This window comes from Salmo salar, chromosome 11 (genome assembly GCF_965601325.2).
Source record: "Salmo salar chromosome 11, fSalSal1, whole genome shotgun sequence".
NCBI lineage: Eukaryota > Metazoa > Chordata > Actinopteri > Salmoniformes > Salmonidae > Salmo > Salmo salar.
This window is the reverse complement of record NC_138301.1, coordinates 8,635,209-8,652,434: the sequence shown is the minus strand read 5'-3', so window position 1 is coordinate 8,652,434 and position 17,226 is coordinate 8,635,209. Positions and strand designations below refer to the sequence as shown.

The window sequence follows — 17,226 nt, the reverse complement described above, 5'->3', positions numbered from 1 at the left end:
AGTCTTCCGCTTGAGTGGTCACTTTCAGGATCCTAATGAAGGGGACGGGATGGGACAGGGCACACACACAAACACACTTGGGGAGGGGACCCCAGAAAGGAGGCTGGCTAGGATGAGCTAGTACACACAATGAATATGGCACTATGACTGAATGAATGCAAAAACAGTTTAGCAGTGACCCAATCCAGTTTTGTGACCCACCAAGTCAACGTGGTCTCAGGGTAATCATTATTCTGTTCGTAAATCTGTGACACTCCATGTAGTATGATATATTATGTTAGGTAACATTATGAATGGAATAGCTGATATACAATATCATACGAATTATTGGACAAATCGTGTCATAAATCTTACCCGGTCGTACAATAGCATACGAATTGGATTATGTAATTTATAATACAATCTTGGAGGATGTATAGTATTCCCCGTGCACCGAAGACGTGGATGTCGATTAAGGCATCCACCCGCACCTCTCTGATTCAGAGGGGTTGGGTTAAATGCGGAAAACACATTTCAGTTGGACAACTGACTAGGTATCCCCCTTCCCTATTATACGTCCATCTCTGAGACTAGGTTGCTTGTTGCGCCATAACAAAGGAGGATTATGGGGAGGATTTACGTTGGTGGTTGGGGGAACTAACAACTAAGGTTACGTTAATTGACGTAAAAGTTTAGGGGAACTAAAACGCAAATGTCTGGGAAATTTACATAGCAGGTTAGCTGATTTGGCTTAAGTTTAGAATAAGGGTTAGCTAAAATGCTACAGCTGTCCCTGACGCAAACTCGCAACTATTGGATCGTTAGACAGATAACGACGCCCCATTCTCCTCGACCAAATAGGAATGACCAAATATTACGCCAAAATCTGTTCCAACAGACCACTTGGGTAACACAATCTACCCACACCCTTTTGGCCCAAATTATCAGCCCTCTCGTGGGACTCAACATTGCACTTTCAGGGACCCATGACAATACATGGCATGTGGCAGGCCAGCTGAGCAACCACATGAAGTCACCTGAATAACTAAAAAAGATTGCATAAGAATCTCACCACCATTTTAGACCTGTACCATCGAGCAGTATAGAATAGACCCGTCTACTCCACACACAATAAACCCTTACAGCAAAGAGCAAAGAAAGGCCACTGAGAGAGAGCGACAAGTAAACAAGGTCTGAGGTTTAATAGCAGGTTAAGTGGCTGATAAGTTTGAATCAAACCATAAAGCTGATAAGGCGTGGGTGGAGTGATCAGATTAGTTTCCAGTGTATTGAAGAACCATTATCTCAGCCTACATTACAGAGACAAGTCAAAACAATTACAGTGGGACACGTGGTGTTATACAGAGTCAACCAGGAAGTCAACAAACGTTTATCCTTGGCCTAGAAGTGAGTGAGAATGTGTGTGTGAAAGAGACAGTGAAAGAGAGAATGTGCTTAAGTATGAGAATGTGCAAACGTGTATATATATATATATATATATATATATATATATATATATATATATATATATATCTCTGTGTGCGAGAGATCTCAGGTGTGTGAGTTGGTCTCATTTTAAGTAGCTCAGACCCCCTGGCTTAAAGAACCCCCTGCAGAGGAAGTTGACGCCACTATCTCAACGTAATTTCTTGTCAGAGAAGAAATGCACGTTAGCTTCCACTACACTGTACTCAAAAGATTAGCCAGCTGATTCTGGAGCTGCATTTGTCATAAGCATTGAAATCACTGGCCCATCTTCGATAAATTGCGGCCACGAATCCGCCATAAAAAAATGGTTTGAAAGAATAAGATGAAGTTCCGGTAATATGAATAACTATTGAAAGATGGCTGATATGAGTTTATCTACATTGTAATGGACATGGTGCAACTATGGTAGGTAAGCTGCTGGCAGGCTTTGGCACAGCAAAGCCAAGTCAGCATGTGCTCAAGTTTCTCACAGGGGAAAGTGAAATGATATGCTACAATGACTTTGCTCATGATCATACACCGCCACAAATGACATGTTGAATGCAGTTGCTGTTTGTGTTTCAGACTATTTTGTGCCCAATAGAAATGAATAGTAAATAATGTAGTGTCATTTTGGAGTCACTATTACTGTAAAAAAAAAAAAAAGAATAGAATATGTTTCTAAACAGTTTGTAAATGTGGATGCTATCATGATTACAGATAGTCCTGAATGAATCATGAATAATGATGAGTGAGAAAGTTAGACACGAATATATAATACCCCCCAGACATGCAAATGCATCCAACAAGCTTGATGTAATCATTGCGTGCTAGGAATATGGGACCAAATAATAAATTGTGACTACTTTAATACACAAGTGAATTTCCAACACTTTTGGTCCCCTAAAATGGGGGGGGGGGGGGACTATGTACAAAAAGTGTTGTAATATCTAAACGGTTCACCCGATATGAATGAACATACTCTCAAATTAAAGTTTGCACTTTAACCTCATAGTCACTGTTTCATTTCAAATCCAAAGTACAGAGGCGAAAACAACAAAAAAAATGTCACTGTCCCAATGCTTTCAGCTCACTGTATATACATTTTTAAAATTTTTGATATACAGAACAGTTAAAGCAAAAGGTGAACATTTTCAAAATTATACAATGGTTTATGATCATTTTCTGATAAAAATAGTGGAGGTGCAAAAGCATACGTTTGTACCTCCATGCGACCAGAAGGCTGTTTGGCTCATCTCAGTTGCGAAGAGGAATAACTCTGTAGCGGTTTGTGATGAATAAACAATGTCATGCTGGTGGGTGGTAACGTTCAAATAAAACTCAGCCCTGAAATAGAAAGTAGGCTGAAAATTATTTGTATGTCATATCATAGGAAGACACTGCATTCACACAGATTTGTCACTTAAAATCACCAATGTATCATACTTTGACTAAAACTATGACTTTTTGACATCATGGGTAAGCTCTGGCCATCGTCTTTCAGTTTGGAAAAGTGGATTTCTACTGGTGTGGGAGTTTAAGCAGCTTACAGGAGAAATGTGCCACACTTCACTTCAGGGCTTTAGGTAAAGGCTTTAACTCGGTCACCCAACACACAAATGTGGTATTAGAGGCCATCTGCATTAGGGATGGGCATATTCGAATATCCGAACGGACGTTAGTACTTGATTACCTGTGAGTATTCATTTTTGACCCCCCAAAAATTATAGGTCTACTTTAACAATGAAAAGGCCTTTTCTAAATACAATAAAATATCCATGTGACATTGTTACTTACAAGGATATACCATGACATTACAAATTCTTAATATAACAAAACAAACTTTTGGAAGTAGTTTTCACGACATGACCCCATAAAATGACCGGTAGCCTTCACACCTGTCTGTAGCTTGTTTTTAATCGGCCAATCAAAGCAGCACTACAGTCAAAGGCTCAATGTGTAGCAAGTGAAGTGAGAGTTCACTAATACAATGCAAGACGGAATTATACATTAACAGAGTTAAATGAGAAGGAGGCTACAACGAGCAACCAACAGTAAGATGTTGTTTAACAATCTCTGAAATGGGGTTGGGGAGAAAGCGCAGCATCTAGCTTGCAATTAGCCTTGGTAGCTCGCTAGCTTCCCTAGGCTACTCCATTCAAGACAGGCACTGGTGTATGGCATGAGAAATAACAACGTGGCTGCCACAAGTTAGCTAGTCTTGGCTGTAGCCGAGTTGGCTACTTCATCTCCCTCTCTTCCTCCCGTCCGCTCCCAGCTCCCACGCCCTGCTCCAGCAATAATAGCGCGGCAGGGTCTCTCCCTCCCTCGCACAGCAGTGCTCAGGTTAAAAACAGTGCAAAAAAAAAAAAGATATCTGGATATCCAAAAACATTTAATGATAATATTCTAATAGTGACATTATTTCAAACGCCCATCCACCTTTAGTCTGAGTCAGGGAGAGTGAAAGAAAGGAAATAGGGGTGAGAAGCAATTAGAGAGCGAGAGAGGGAAAAAAAAAAGACAGGCAAAGTGTTCAGTCAGCAGCCTGTCGCTACAAATGGGACACATGTTCCTTCCTCTCATGGCCGTTCACACGCCAAAACGACTCCCACTCGAACAAACTGTATATACTGCGGGTCTACACCATGGCCAAAGGACTGTTTATGTGAAGAACCGCACAGCAGCACTGAGTGGCACACGGAACATATCATCTCCACCGTTTGTCAACTCTTCTGGGCATCTACCACGGTAACAGTCAGACTCACGAGGTTCTCACAAACTCTCTCTCTCTCTCTGACTGACACACACACGGCTGAGAGAGGGACCTTGGGCTGTTGGGACAGCTGCTTCAGATATGCAAAACAGAGACCTGCTAAAAAAAAAAAACACGGTGATGAGAGTGGTCGTAGACCTTCACCTCTGACCCAAGGTATAAAGATGGTGTTTTACCAAATAGGGCTAAGGCCATATTATGGCAATAACAGCTCAAATAAGCAAAGAGAAACGACAGTCCATCATTACTTTAAAACATGAAGGTCGGTCAATCCGGAACATTTCAAGAACTGCAAGTTTCTTCAAGAGCAGTCGCAAAAACCATCAAGCGCTATGATGAAACTAGCTCTCATGAGGACCGCCACAGGAAAGGAAGACCCAACGTTACCTATGCTGCAGAGGAGAGTTCATTAGAGTTACCAGCCTAAGAAAATGCATCACAAATAAATGCTTCAGAGTTCAAGTAACAGACACAACATCAAATGTTCAGAGGAGACCACGTGAATCAAGCCTTCATGGTCAAATTGCTGCAAAGAAACCACTATTAAAAGGACACCAAAAAGAAGAAGAGACTTGCTTGGGCCAAGAAACACGAGTAATGGACATTAGACTGGTGGAAATCTGTCATTTGGTCTGATGAGTCCAAATGTGAGATTTTTGGTTGCAACGCTGTGTCTTTGTGAGACGTAGAGTAGGTGAACGGATGATCTCTGCATGTGTGTTTCCCAACGTGAAGCACGGAGGAGGAGGTGTGATGGTGCTTTGCTGGTGACACTATGATTTATATAGAATTCAAAAAGGCACACTTAACCACCATGGCTACCACAGCATTCTGCAGTGATACGCCATCCCATCTGGTTTGCGCTTAGTGGGACTGTCATTTGTTTTTCAACATGACAGTGACCCAACACACATCCAGGCTGTGTAAGGGCTATTTGACCAAGGAGAGTGATGGAATGCTGCATGAGATGACCTGGCCTCCACAATCACCCGACCTCAACCCATTTGAGATGGTTTGGGATGAGTTGGACTGCAGAGTCAAGGAAAAGCAGCCAACAAGTGCTCAGCATGTGGGAACTCCTTCAAGACTTTTGGAAAAGCATTCCAGGTGAAGCTGGTTGAGTGTGCAAAACTGTCATCAAGGCAAAGGGTGGCTACTTTGAAGAATCTCTAAATATATTTTGATTTGTTTGACACTTTTTTGGTTACTACATGATTCCATGTGTTATTTCATAGTTGTGATGTCTTCACTAGTATTCTACAATGTAGAAAATAGTAAAAATAAAGAAAAACCCTGGAATGACTAGGTGTGTCCAAACTTGACTGGTAATGTATATCTGATGTTTACTTAGCTATTTCACTAAACATCATCGCGTTCAAAGAAGTATCCAAATCAGTAACACCAAACAGATACAGCATACCCTGTTTCCAGTTTATGGTTGTTGACAACAGCCACACGAATACGACAACAGGTTGTATGCAAGTTCATTTTGCGATATTTGACAGATATTGTTCGTAAACCATTGTAGGCCAATATATTAATTTGAAAAAAATGCTGTCGATGGCCGCTATAGGTTCTAAATGGTTAAAAAGTGAGCCAACATGTTTAGTACTTATTTCAATGACTGATTATAAATTATTTCATGCGCTCTTGTCGCTCTGTAGCAGACATACAGTGCATTCGGAAAGTATTCAGACCCCTTGACTTTTTCCACAGTTACTTTATAGCCTTAATCTAAAATATATTAACTAAAAGAAATGTTCCGAGTGGCCTCCCATGGAGCGGCGCACAATTGGCCTAGTGCTGTCTGGGTTAGGGAGGGTTTGGCCGGCAGGGATATCCTTGTCTCCTCGCACACTAGCGACTCCTGTGGCGGGCCGGGCGCAGTGCATGCTGACCAGGTCGCTAGGTGTACGGCGTTTCCTCCGACACGTTGGTGCGGCTGGCTTCCGGGTTGGATGCGTGCTGTGTTAAGAAGCAGTGCGGCTTGGTTGGGTGGTGTTTCAGAGGACGCATGGCTCTCGACCGTCGCCTCTCCCGAATCCGTGCGGGAGTTGTAGCAATGAGACAAGACAGTAACTACTAACAATTGGATACCACAAAATTTGTATGTTCCTCGTCAATCTACACACAATACCCTATAATGACAAAGTGAAAACAGGTTTGGAAATTTTTGCAAATTTATACAAAATATAAAAACTGAAATAACTCATACATAAGTATTCAGACCCTTTGCTATGAGACTCGAAATTGAGCTCAGGTGCATCCGGTTTCCATTGATCATCCTTGAGATGTTTCTACAACTTGATTGGAGTCCACCTGTGGTAAATTCAATTGATTGGACATGATTTGCAAAGGCACACACCTGTCTATGTAAGGTTTCACAGTTGACAGTGCATGTCAGAGCAAAAACCAAGCAATGAGGTCGAAGGAATTGTCGTAGAGCTCCAAGACAGGATTGTGTCGAGGCACAGATCTGGGGAAGGATACCAAAACATTTCTGCAGCATTGAAGGTGCAAGAACACATTGGCCTCCATCATTCTTAAACGGAAGAAGTTTGGAACCGCCAAGACTCTTCCTAGAGCTGGTCGCCCGCTTGGAGTTTTCCAAAAGGCACCTAAAGACTCTCAGACCATGAGAAACAAGATTCTCTGGTCTGATGAAACCAAGATTGAACTCTTTGGCCTGAATGCCAAGCGTCACATCTGGAGGAAACCTGGCACCATCTCTACGGTAAAAGATGGGTGGCAGCATCATGCTGTGGGGATGTTTTTCAGCAGTAGGGACTGGAAGACTAGTCAAGATTGAGGGAAAGATGAACGGAGCAAAGTACAGACAGATCCTTGATGAAAACATGCTCCAGAGTGTTCAAGACCTCAGACTGGGGCGAAGGTTCACCTTCCAACAGGATGACCCTAAGCACACAGCCAAGGAGTGGATTCGCACCTAAGCACACAGGAGTGGATTCGGGACAAGTCTCTGAATGTCCTTGAGTGCCCCAGCCAGAGTCCGGACTTGAACCCGATCTAACGTCTCTGGAGAGACCTGAAAATAGCTGTGCAGCGACACTCCCTATCCAACCTGACAGAGCTTGAGAGAATCTGCAGAGAAGAATGGGAGAAACTCCCCAAGTGTGCCAAGTTTGTAGCCTCATAGCCAAGAAGACTCAAGGCTGTAATCGCTGCCAAAGTACTGAGTAAAGGGTCTGAATACAGTACTTATGTATATGTGATTTCAGTTATGTTTTATAAATTTGCTAATATTTCTAAAAAACAGTTTTTGCTTTGTCATTGTGGTATATTGTGTGTAGATTGAGGAAAAAAAAAAATTTAATCCATTTTAGAATAAGGCTGTAACGTAACAATGTGGAAAAAGTCAAAAACCACACTATCGAATCGCAATACATATAGAATCGTAATACTTCTCTCATTGTCACCTAAGTATCATATCATGAGTAGTGATGGGGGAGGGGGAATATATAGTTTCCTATTGCAATATTATTTTGGTCGATATTATAGCATACTTTCACTCCAAGCATCGATTTGTAAAAAAATAAGAAATGCTAGGTTGGCTGTACTTGCGGGTTATGGCTAGAAGGGATATAGCTTTTGTCAAATTAACGTGAAAAGTAACATTTTTGGGCATTCTGGCTAACCCTATTCTGCATGATGCCCTACCTCAAATTGTGTCGTTGTCACCCCTCCCTTGGAGGTCTGGAGAATTTTGTATTGTCAGAAGTGTGCTCTATACACAAAATTAACATAAAACCCCATCGAAATGTTGATATAAAGCTGCAATTTCCTGGCCACCCATATGCACTGTTGCATCTACAACACTAATCTAGTTAGTACTATTGGAGAAGCAGCCAACAAGTGCTCAGCAAATGTGGGAACTCCTTCAAGACTGTTGGAAAAGCATTCCAGGTGAAGCTGGTTGAGAGAATGCCAAGAGTGTGCAAAGCTGTCATCAAGGCAAAGGGTGGCTACTTTGAAGAACCTCAAATATAAAATATATTTTGATTTGTTTAACACTTTTTGGGGTTACTACATGAGTCCATGTGTTATTGCATAGTTTTGATGTCTTCACTATTATACTATAATGTAGAAAATAGTAAAGTAAATAAAAAACATTGAACGAGTAGGTGTGTCCAAACGTTTGACTGGTACTGCATGTATGTATGTATGTATGTATGTATGTATGTATGTATGTATGTATGTGCATGTACGTATGTATTTTTTACTCAAACCACCCGCGGGCTGGATTGGATCCGCAGGCAGTATGTTTAACACCCGATATGGTGTAATGTGCTAACCCACTGTGCTCACACTTAAAATAGCCTAGTCATCTTCTAAATGCGTCTTTTAACATGCAAATGAAGCTAGGCAGTAATCCGCTGTGGGCAACATTGCATGAATTTTTCCTAATATAACATCTACCCCTCTCACATACAGTTTAATTGGGCCAGATTAGCTACAGCTGAACTGAGGCTCTGCTGTCTTTTCCACATCTTCTCTTGTTCAGAATCTAATCCGATTTAAAAGTTGTGTTGAAATGACCGTGAGACTAACGGTCCACTGTGTAACATTTACATTAGTTACAGAAAGAGAGTGATCTTTGTGTGGGTGCAAGACAGTAGGATGAAGTTGTCCGTTTCCCTAGATGAGGAGTGTCAAACTAATTTGCACACAGGGGCCGCAGTCGGTCTTTGATGAGGTTCGGATGGCCGCATTGAAAATTGGTTGCATTTCCTCACCTTCAAAATGTGTGTACATTTATTATTATTATATATATTTTTTTAAATAGTCCTTTATCCATCGTTTTTTTTAATTTCCGTTGCTCCCTGACTGTCTAGCTTTAATATCTGTGAATAATAGCAAGCTAGACAGTAAAATATATATTTTTACTCCAACCACCCAGGGGCTGGATTGGACCCCCTGCTGGTCAGTTTTGTGATTCACCCCGTAATGAATTTGGGGAAGATAAGCTGATCCTAGATCTGTGCCAAAGGGTAACTTCTACCCTGAGCATGCCATGAAGGCTAACCAACATCAGTGCCAAGAGACTGTAGTCCTTCTGTGTGGCAGACACAGCAGCAAACAGCACCACCTACTGGTTATCTGGTAATGTTCACATTCTACAATAATCTGCTTCCAATCAGAGCCGTTATATAATGCCCGAATGCATGGAGAAGTCACAACATGCCATCCTTTATACGATAAGGGGGGGGGGGGGGGAGTGGTTCACACGGCCCACTCCCTAACCTCATCATCTCCAATACTGCAGCCAAACAAGTCAAACCGTCCAGGACTTATTTAACAAACAGTTTACAATAGAGCACCAAACCAGAGACTGACTGTGTGATCCAAACAAACACTATCCCCATGCGTGAGCTCATACACATTTGTGCAAACACAGACATGGCATGTTTAGGAACAGTGTCTTTGGCAAATATTTACAGAATACATTGTCTAATGTGTAAGCTAGTAGCTGCGCAGACACACACACACACACACACACACACACACACACACACACACACACACAGGGTTGGAGCTAAGTAATCACTCTGCATAACATGTAATTTTCCACCAGAAGTCTCTTATTCTCTTTCCTGCCTGTGACTCACCCAGCCCATCCCCCGGAAACCACACTGACTGTGTGTGTGTGTGTGTGTGTGGTGTGTGTGTGTGTGTGTGTGTGTGTGTGTGTGTGTGTGTGTGTGTGTGTGTCTGCTCTGTCTCTACACCCCACACTGGTGTCTTGTCCAACGATACCTTGCTCGGGGGTCCATGATCGAGAGGGCGGGGGGGGGGGGGGGGGGCAGAATTGTCTCCATCTCCATGAGAGTCCAACATATGAACTGTCTAAGCAGTTCCCACAATAACAGTCCGAACAGGTACAGAGCCCTAGCCGACCTTCATCTTCCCTCACATCAACATGAAATTAAGTTAAAGCGGTCTAATTTTTCTCAGCTACGCAGGTCCAACAGAGAGGGGTAGGGTCAGTCCGTTCTGCTCGTGACTCCTGCCTCTGGAATGCCATGCCAGTGATGACGTGAGGAGAGGTACTGTAGGGAACATGCAGAACAAAATGGAATGTCCCTGTACTGTCTACGTGGGTGTGTGCTCTAGCAGTATGTATTTTACAAACACAGTCCCCTCTGGTGCAGTAACAACTGGGAGTGCTTTTAAAAACAGTGGTCCTGTTAAAATAAGTCACCCCCACATTGACTGGGACATAAAATGTTCTAACAATAAGAGAGGGATGTTACCCACACTTACAGTTATTCCTGATGCAGGACTTATAAGAAATGAACAGCATGTTGAAAATGTGCTCCAAAGTCAAATCAAGATCACTGTCCCATGACAGGTCTGTAAAAAATAAAAAATAAAAAAAACTTTAACTTGGCAGGAAAGTAGGATAACTCATAAATTGACTTCTATTTTTAGATCATTGGCATGGTTTGTAAAGCCGACTAGACACACCCTGAGAAACCTCATGTAACTGCCTCCATGTGTTCCCCCTCTCTCCAAGGGCTACTGTTCAGGATGCTCGTGTACAAAAATGGAAACCAAACCATGCAATTCAAACTGACACGCTGGCTTTAAAAATGTACCCAAGCCAAGGTGAAATCTCATGTTTTTTTCTCTCTCTATCCCTTGACTTTTTCCACATTTTGTTACATTACAGCCTTATTCTAAAATTGATTAAATAAATACAAATCCTCAGCAATCTACACGCAATAATGACAACGAACAGGTATAGAGATGTTTGCTAATTTATGAAAAAATAAAAACAGAAATGCCTTATTTACATAAGTATTCAGACCCTTTGCTATGAAACTTGAAATTGAGCTCAGGTGCATCTGGTTTCCATTGATCATCCTTGAGATGTTTCTACAACTTGATTGAAGTCCACCGGTGGTAAATTCTATTGATTTGGAAAGGCACAAACCTGTCTATATAAAAGGTCCCAGTTCACAGAGCATGTCAGAGCAAAAACCAAGCCATGAGGTCGAAGGAATTGTCTGTAGAGCTCTGAGACAGGATTGTGTCGAGGCACAGATCTGGGGAAGGATACCAACAAAAAAAATGTATGCAGCATTGAGGGTTCACAAGAACAGTGGCCTCCATCATTCTTAAAATGTAAGACGTTTGGAACCAGCAAGATTCTTCCTAGAGCTGACCGCCCAGCCAAACTGAGCAATCGGGGGAGAAAGGCCTTGGTCAGGGAGGTGACCAAGAACCCGATGGTCACTCTGACAGAGCTCCAGAGTTCCTCTGTGGAGATGGGAGATCCTTCCAGAAGGACAACCATCTCTGCAGCACTCCACCAAATCAGGCCTTTATGGTAGAGTGGCCAGATGGAAGCCTCTCCTCCATAAAAGGGACGACAGCCTGCTTGGAAATTGCCAAAAGGCAGCTAAAGACTCGCAGACCATGAGAAACAAGATTCTCTGGTCTGATGAAACCAATATTAAAAACTCTTTGGCCTGAATGCCAAGCGTTATGTCTGGAGGAAACCTGGCACCATCCCTACGGTGAAGCATGGTGGTGGCAGCATCATGCTGAGGGGGTGTCTTTCAGAAGCAGGGACTGGGAGACTAGTCAGGATCGAGGCAAAGATGAACAGAGCAAAGTACAGCGAGATCTTGATAACCTGCTCCAGAGCACTCAGGACCTCAGACTGGGTCGAAGGTTCACCTTCCAACAGGACAACATAGGAGTGGCTTTGGGATAAGTCTCTGAATGTCCTTGAGTGGCCCAGCCAGAGCCCGGACTTGAACCTGATCGAAAATCTCTGAAACTCCCCAAATACAGGTGTGCCAAGCTTGTAGCGTCATACCCAAGACTCAGTGCTGCCAAAGGTGCTTCAACAAAGTACTGAGTAAAGGGTCTGAAATACTTACGGAAATGTATTTCCAGTTTTTTATTTTTAATAAATTAGCAAAAAATTCTAAACCTGTTTTCCCCTTACATTATTGGGTATTGTGTGTAGATTGAGGGAAATAACGATTTCATAAATTTTTGAAAACCATCTGTAACGTAACAAAATGTGGGAAAAGGGGCCTGAATACTTTCTGAAAGCACTGTGTGTGTGCGCACGCACGCATGTATGTATATACACTGCTCAAAAAAATAAAGGGAACACTTAAACAACACAATGTAACTCCAAGTCAATCACACTTCTGTGGAATCAAACTGTCCACTTAGGAAGCAACACTGATTGACAATAAATTTCACATGCTGTTGTGCAAATGGAATATACAACAGGTGGTAATTATAGGCAATTAGCAAGACACCCCGAATAAAGGAGTGGTTCTGCAGGTGGTGACCACAGACCACTTCTCAGTTCCTATGCTTCCTGGCTGATGTTTTGCTCACTTTTGAATGCTGGCGGTGCTTTCACTCTAGTGATAGCATGAGACGGAGTCTACAACCCACACAAGTGGCTCAGGTAGTGCAGCTCACCCAGGATGGCACATCAATGCGAGCTGTGGCAAGAAGGTTTGCTGTGTCTGTCAGCGTAGTGTCCAGAGCATGGAGGCGCTACCAGGAGACAGGCCAGTACATCAGGAGACGTGGAGGAGGCCGTAGGAGGGCAACAACCCAGCAGCAGGACCGCTACCTCCGCCTTAGTGCAAGGAAGAGCAGGAGGAGCACTGCCAGAGCCCTGCAAAATGACCTCCAGCAGGCCACAAATGTGCATGTGTCTGCTCAAATGGTCAGAAACAGACTCCATAAGGGTGGTATGAGGGCCCGACGTCCACAGGTGGGGGTTGTGCTTACAGCCCAACACCGTGCAGGACGTTTGGCATTTGCCAGAGAACACCAAGATTGGCAAATTCGCCACTGGCGCCCTGTGCTCTTCACAGATGAAAGCAGGTTCACACTGAGCACATGTGACAGACGTGACCGAGTCTGGAGACGCCGTGGAGAACGTTCTGCTGCCTGCAACATCCTCCAGCATGACCGGTTTGGCGGTGGGTCAGTCATGGTGTGGGGTGGCATTTCTTTGGGGGGGCCGCACAGCCCTCCATGTGCTCGCCAGAGGTAGCCTGACTGCCATTAGGTACTGAGATGAGATCCTCAGACCCCTTGTGAGACCATATGCTGGTGCGGTTGGCCCTGGGTTCCTCCTAATGCAAGACAATGCTAGACCTCGTGTGGCTGGAGTGTGTCAGCAGTTCCTGCAAGAGGAAGCCATTGATGCTATGGACTGGCCCACCCGTTCCCCAGACCTGAATCCAATTGAGCACATCTGGGACATCATGTCTCGCTCCATCCACCAACGCCACGTTGCACCACAGACTGTCCAGGAGTTGGCAGATGCTTTAGTCCAGGTCTGGGAGGAGATCCCTCAGGAGACCATCCGCCACCTCATCAGGAGCATGCCCAGGCGTTGTAGGGAGGTCATACAGGCACCTGGAGGCCACACACACTACTGAGCCTCATTTTGACTTGTTTTAAGGACATTACATCAAAGTTGGATCAGCCTGTAGTGTGGTTTTCCACATTACTTTTTAGTGTGACTCCAAATCCAGACCTCCATGGGTTGATAAATTGGATTTCCATTGATTATTTTTGTGTGATTTTGTTGTCAGTACATTCAACTATGTAAAGAAAAAAAGTATTTAATAAGATTATTTCATTCATTCAGATCTAGGATGTGTTATTTTAGTGTTCCCTTTATTTGTTTGAGCAGTGTATTACAGTGGCGACCTGTCATTCAGGGCAGGGGGAGCCCCACATTTTTTGCAAAAATAAATTATATAAATATTATTTTTGGGGGGGGGCTTGCCTGTTTTGCATGTTATTTGGGCATTAATACGTGTCACATATCAGTTTGCAAAGAATGTAAAAATATAATATATATATCAGAGCTGCATACACATGGTCTCCAAAATGCAGGTGTTTCAGCCTAGCTCAGTGCTTTCTGTGGTGGTGGGGCGAGCCAGCAAAAAATAGGAGCATTGCTCCGTGATTGGCTAAATGTCCTGTCCCTCATGGGGACACTACGTCATTGCGAAGTTGATGTCCTTAGTAAGGGTAGACATCCAAAATGTCAAGCCTTTGGGTCCTGCCATTGAGTTATATTACAAGTGCCCTTCCAAGAAGGCTCAAGGTCATTGGCCACAGATAAAACGACGTCAAATCAAGTTATGTACAGTAGCTTTGATTGGCTGATCATGTCAACATCTTATTTTCAAAGTCTTAGCTAGCAGTCATCATCATGAATCAAGTCGACAATCTACTGGCAAATCCTCTTTAATCCTTGTCATATGAAGAGAAACTATAGATAAAGTATCGGTGCTCATCGGCCATTGGATAAAAAGATTACACAAGTTGGAAATCGCATATTCAACAATGAGTCTTTGGAAGGAATCAGTGACTAACTGCAAGCAGTGCAAAGCAACCAGTAGCCTGCTATTCAATGGAGTGGCTGTGTGGGTTTTTTCCCCCCTGAGTTCCCACCATAATCCAGACAATAGCAGACTTTGATGAAAGTTTGATGACAAAACCGCCACGCCATCTTCATGTTTAAGTGAGCACATCACAAGCCAAGGTGAGTCCAAAAATGTCTTGTATGCTGCTGCATGTATTATGTAATATACAAGGGAGATATGTATACTGTAGCTAAGAAAGTAATACTAAGTGTATGTTGTGTAGTAAGCTGTTAGCAGGCCATGTGCCTTACCCTAATAATTTGGTCTATTTTCTCCTCTTAATTTCACCCAACGTTACTGACATGTAGCCTATAACCTGTTTTTGAGAAAACCTCTTACAATATTAGATGACTTTCATTTTCTGCTTATATGCCCCCTTTATTTATCCTACAGTTCTGACTTGGTGTACAGGGAAAATTCTGTAAGAGCAGCCCATGTTCTGAATTCTGTCTACATTTCAAAAGTGCTCTACACATAGTCAATATAACTATGTCCATCGTCACGCGCTCATTAAAGTCTTAATTGAAATCACAGAATGCCTCTTATCCGCTCATCATTCCCTTATGCCATAGTGTGCACATCTCAATTGTCAGTAGAACCACATTCAGTTAAGCAAGTCAGCCATATCAGCAATGTCGTTTTTAAAAGGCAGTAAACAACGCTGAATTAATTGTTTCACTGCCAGACAAGGCTCTGCTGATAGCCAGGTGTAGCGGTGGTAAGGATTCAATCCATTGTGCTGGAAAGAAAGCTCTGCTGTTGAGACAGCTTTATGTAGGCCCTAACAGTTTGTGGGCACAGCTTGTCATCGTTATAGTGCAATTAAATGTATTGTTTAGTGTTGTGTCTCTTTGCTGGCATGGATCTAAAACATTTTTGGGGAGTTTGCCCCACCAAGATGTACATGCTAAAAATAACCACATACATACACAAACTCAGCAAAAAAAAGTTATGGTCCTTTTTAAAGGACCCTGTCTTTCAAAGATAATTCGTAAAAATCCAAATAACTTGACAGATCTTCATTGTAAAGGGTTTAAACACTGTTTCCCACGCTTGCTCAATGAACCATAAACAATTAATGAACATGCACCTGTGGAACGGTCGTTAAGACACTAACAGCTTATAGACGGTAGCCAATTAAGGTCAAAGTTATGAAAACAGGACACTAAAGAGGCCTTTCTACTGACTCTGAAAAACACCAAAAGAAAGATGCCCAGGGTCCCTGCTCATCTGCGTGAACATTCCTTAGGCATGTTGCAAGGAGGCATGAGGACTACAGATGTGGCCAGGGCAATAAACCACGTATAACAACACCTGCACAGGATCGGTACATCCGAACATCATACCTGCGGGACAGGTACAGGATGGCAACAACAACTGCCCGAGTTACACCAGGAACGCACAATCCGTCCATCAGTGCTCAGACCGTCCGCAATAGGCTGAAAGAGGCTGGACTGAGGGCTTGTAGGCCTGTTGTAAGGCAGGTCCTCACCAGACATCACCAGCAACAACATCGCCTATGGGCACAAACCCACCGTCGCTGGACCAGACAGGACTGGCAAAAAGTGCTCTTCACTGACGAGTCGCGGTTTTGTCTCACCAGGGGTGATGGTCAGATTTGCGTTTATCGTTGAAGGAATGAGCGTTACACCGAGGCCTGTACTCTGGAGTGGGATCGATTTTGAGGTGGAGGGTCCGTCTTGGTCTGGGGCGGTGTGTCACAGCATCATCGGACTGAGCTTGTTGTCATTGCAGGCAATCTCAACGCTGTGCGTTACAGAGAAGACATCTTCCTCCCTCTTGTGGTGTCCTTCCTGCAGGCTCATCCTGACATGACCCTCCAGCATGACAATGCCACCAGCCATACTGCTCGTTCTGTGCGTGATTTCCTGCAAGACAGGAATGTCAGTGTTCTGCCATGGCCAGGGAAGAGCCCGGTTCTCACATCTGGGACCTGTTGGATCGTGAGGGCCATTCCCCCCAGAAATGTCTGGGAAATTGCAGGTGCCTTGGTGGAAGAGTGGGGTACTTAATGCAGCTCGTGGCCACACCAGATACTGACTTGTTACTTTTGGTTTTGACCTCCCCTTTGTTCAGGGACACATTACTCCATTTCTGTTAGTCACATGTCTGTGGAACTTGTTCAGTTTGTCTCATTTGTTGAATCTTATGTTCAGACATGTGTAAATATTACACAGACTGAAAATAAACAGTTGACAGTGAGAGGACGTTTATTTTTTTTGCTGAGTTTAGATACATACATACATACATACATACATACATACATACATGAGTCGGCGCACACACACCCCCCTTTCACGGTCGCACAGGTCGACATTGAAATAAAAACGCTGATTACATTTATTTTTTGACATGCGTGGAAACGGCTGAATGGTGTGAACCACAGCTGTTTTGAGTGAATTGGATGTGCTCTGTTGCCATTCTCTGTAAGCACCGAAAACAAAAAACAGAGCAATTTGATAATTGCTTTGGGCTGTAATGTCAGTATTGGGCGTCTCGCCAAGTAGGCTAATATCCATAGTCAATATTACTAAT

At 43.3% G+C, this 17,226-nt stretch overlaps 1 protein-coding gene across 1 annotated transcript in view; it reads right to left on the bottom strand.

Annotated features, from left to right (window-relative positions):
* Nucleotides 1–17,226, bottom strand: part of LOC106561914 (kinesin-like protein KIFC3) — a 67,208-nt gene that overhangs the window by 49,565 nt on the left and 417 nt on the right. The gene's annotated exons all lie outside the window — the stretch shown is intronic.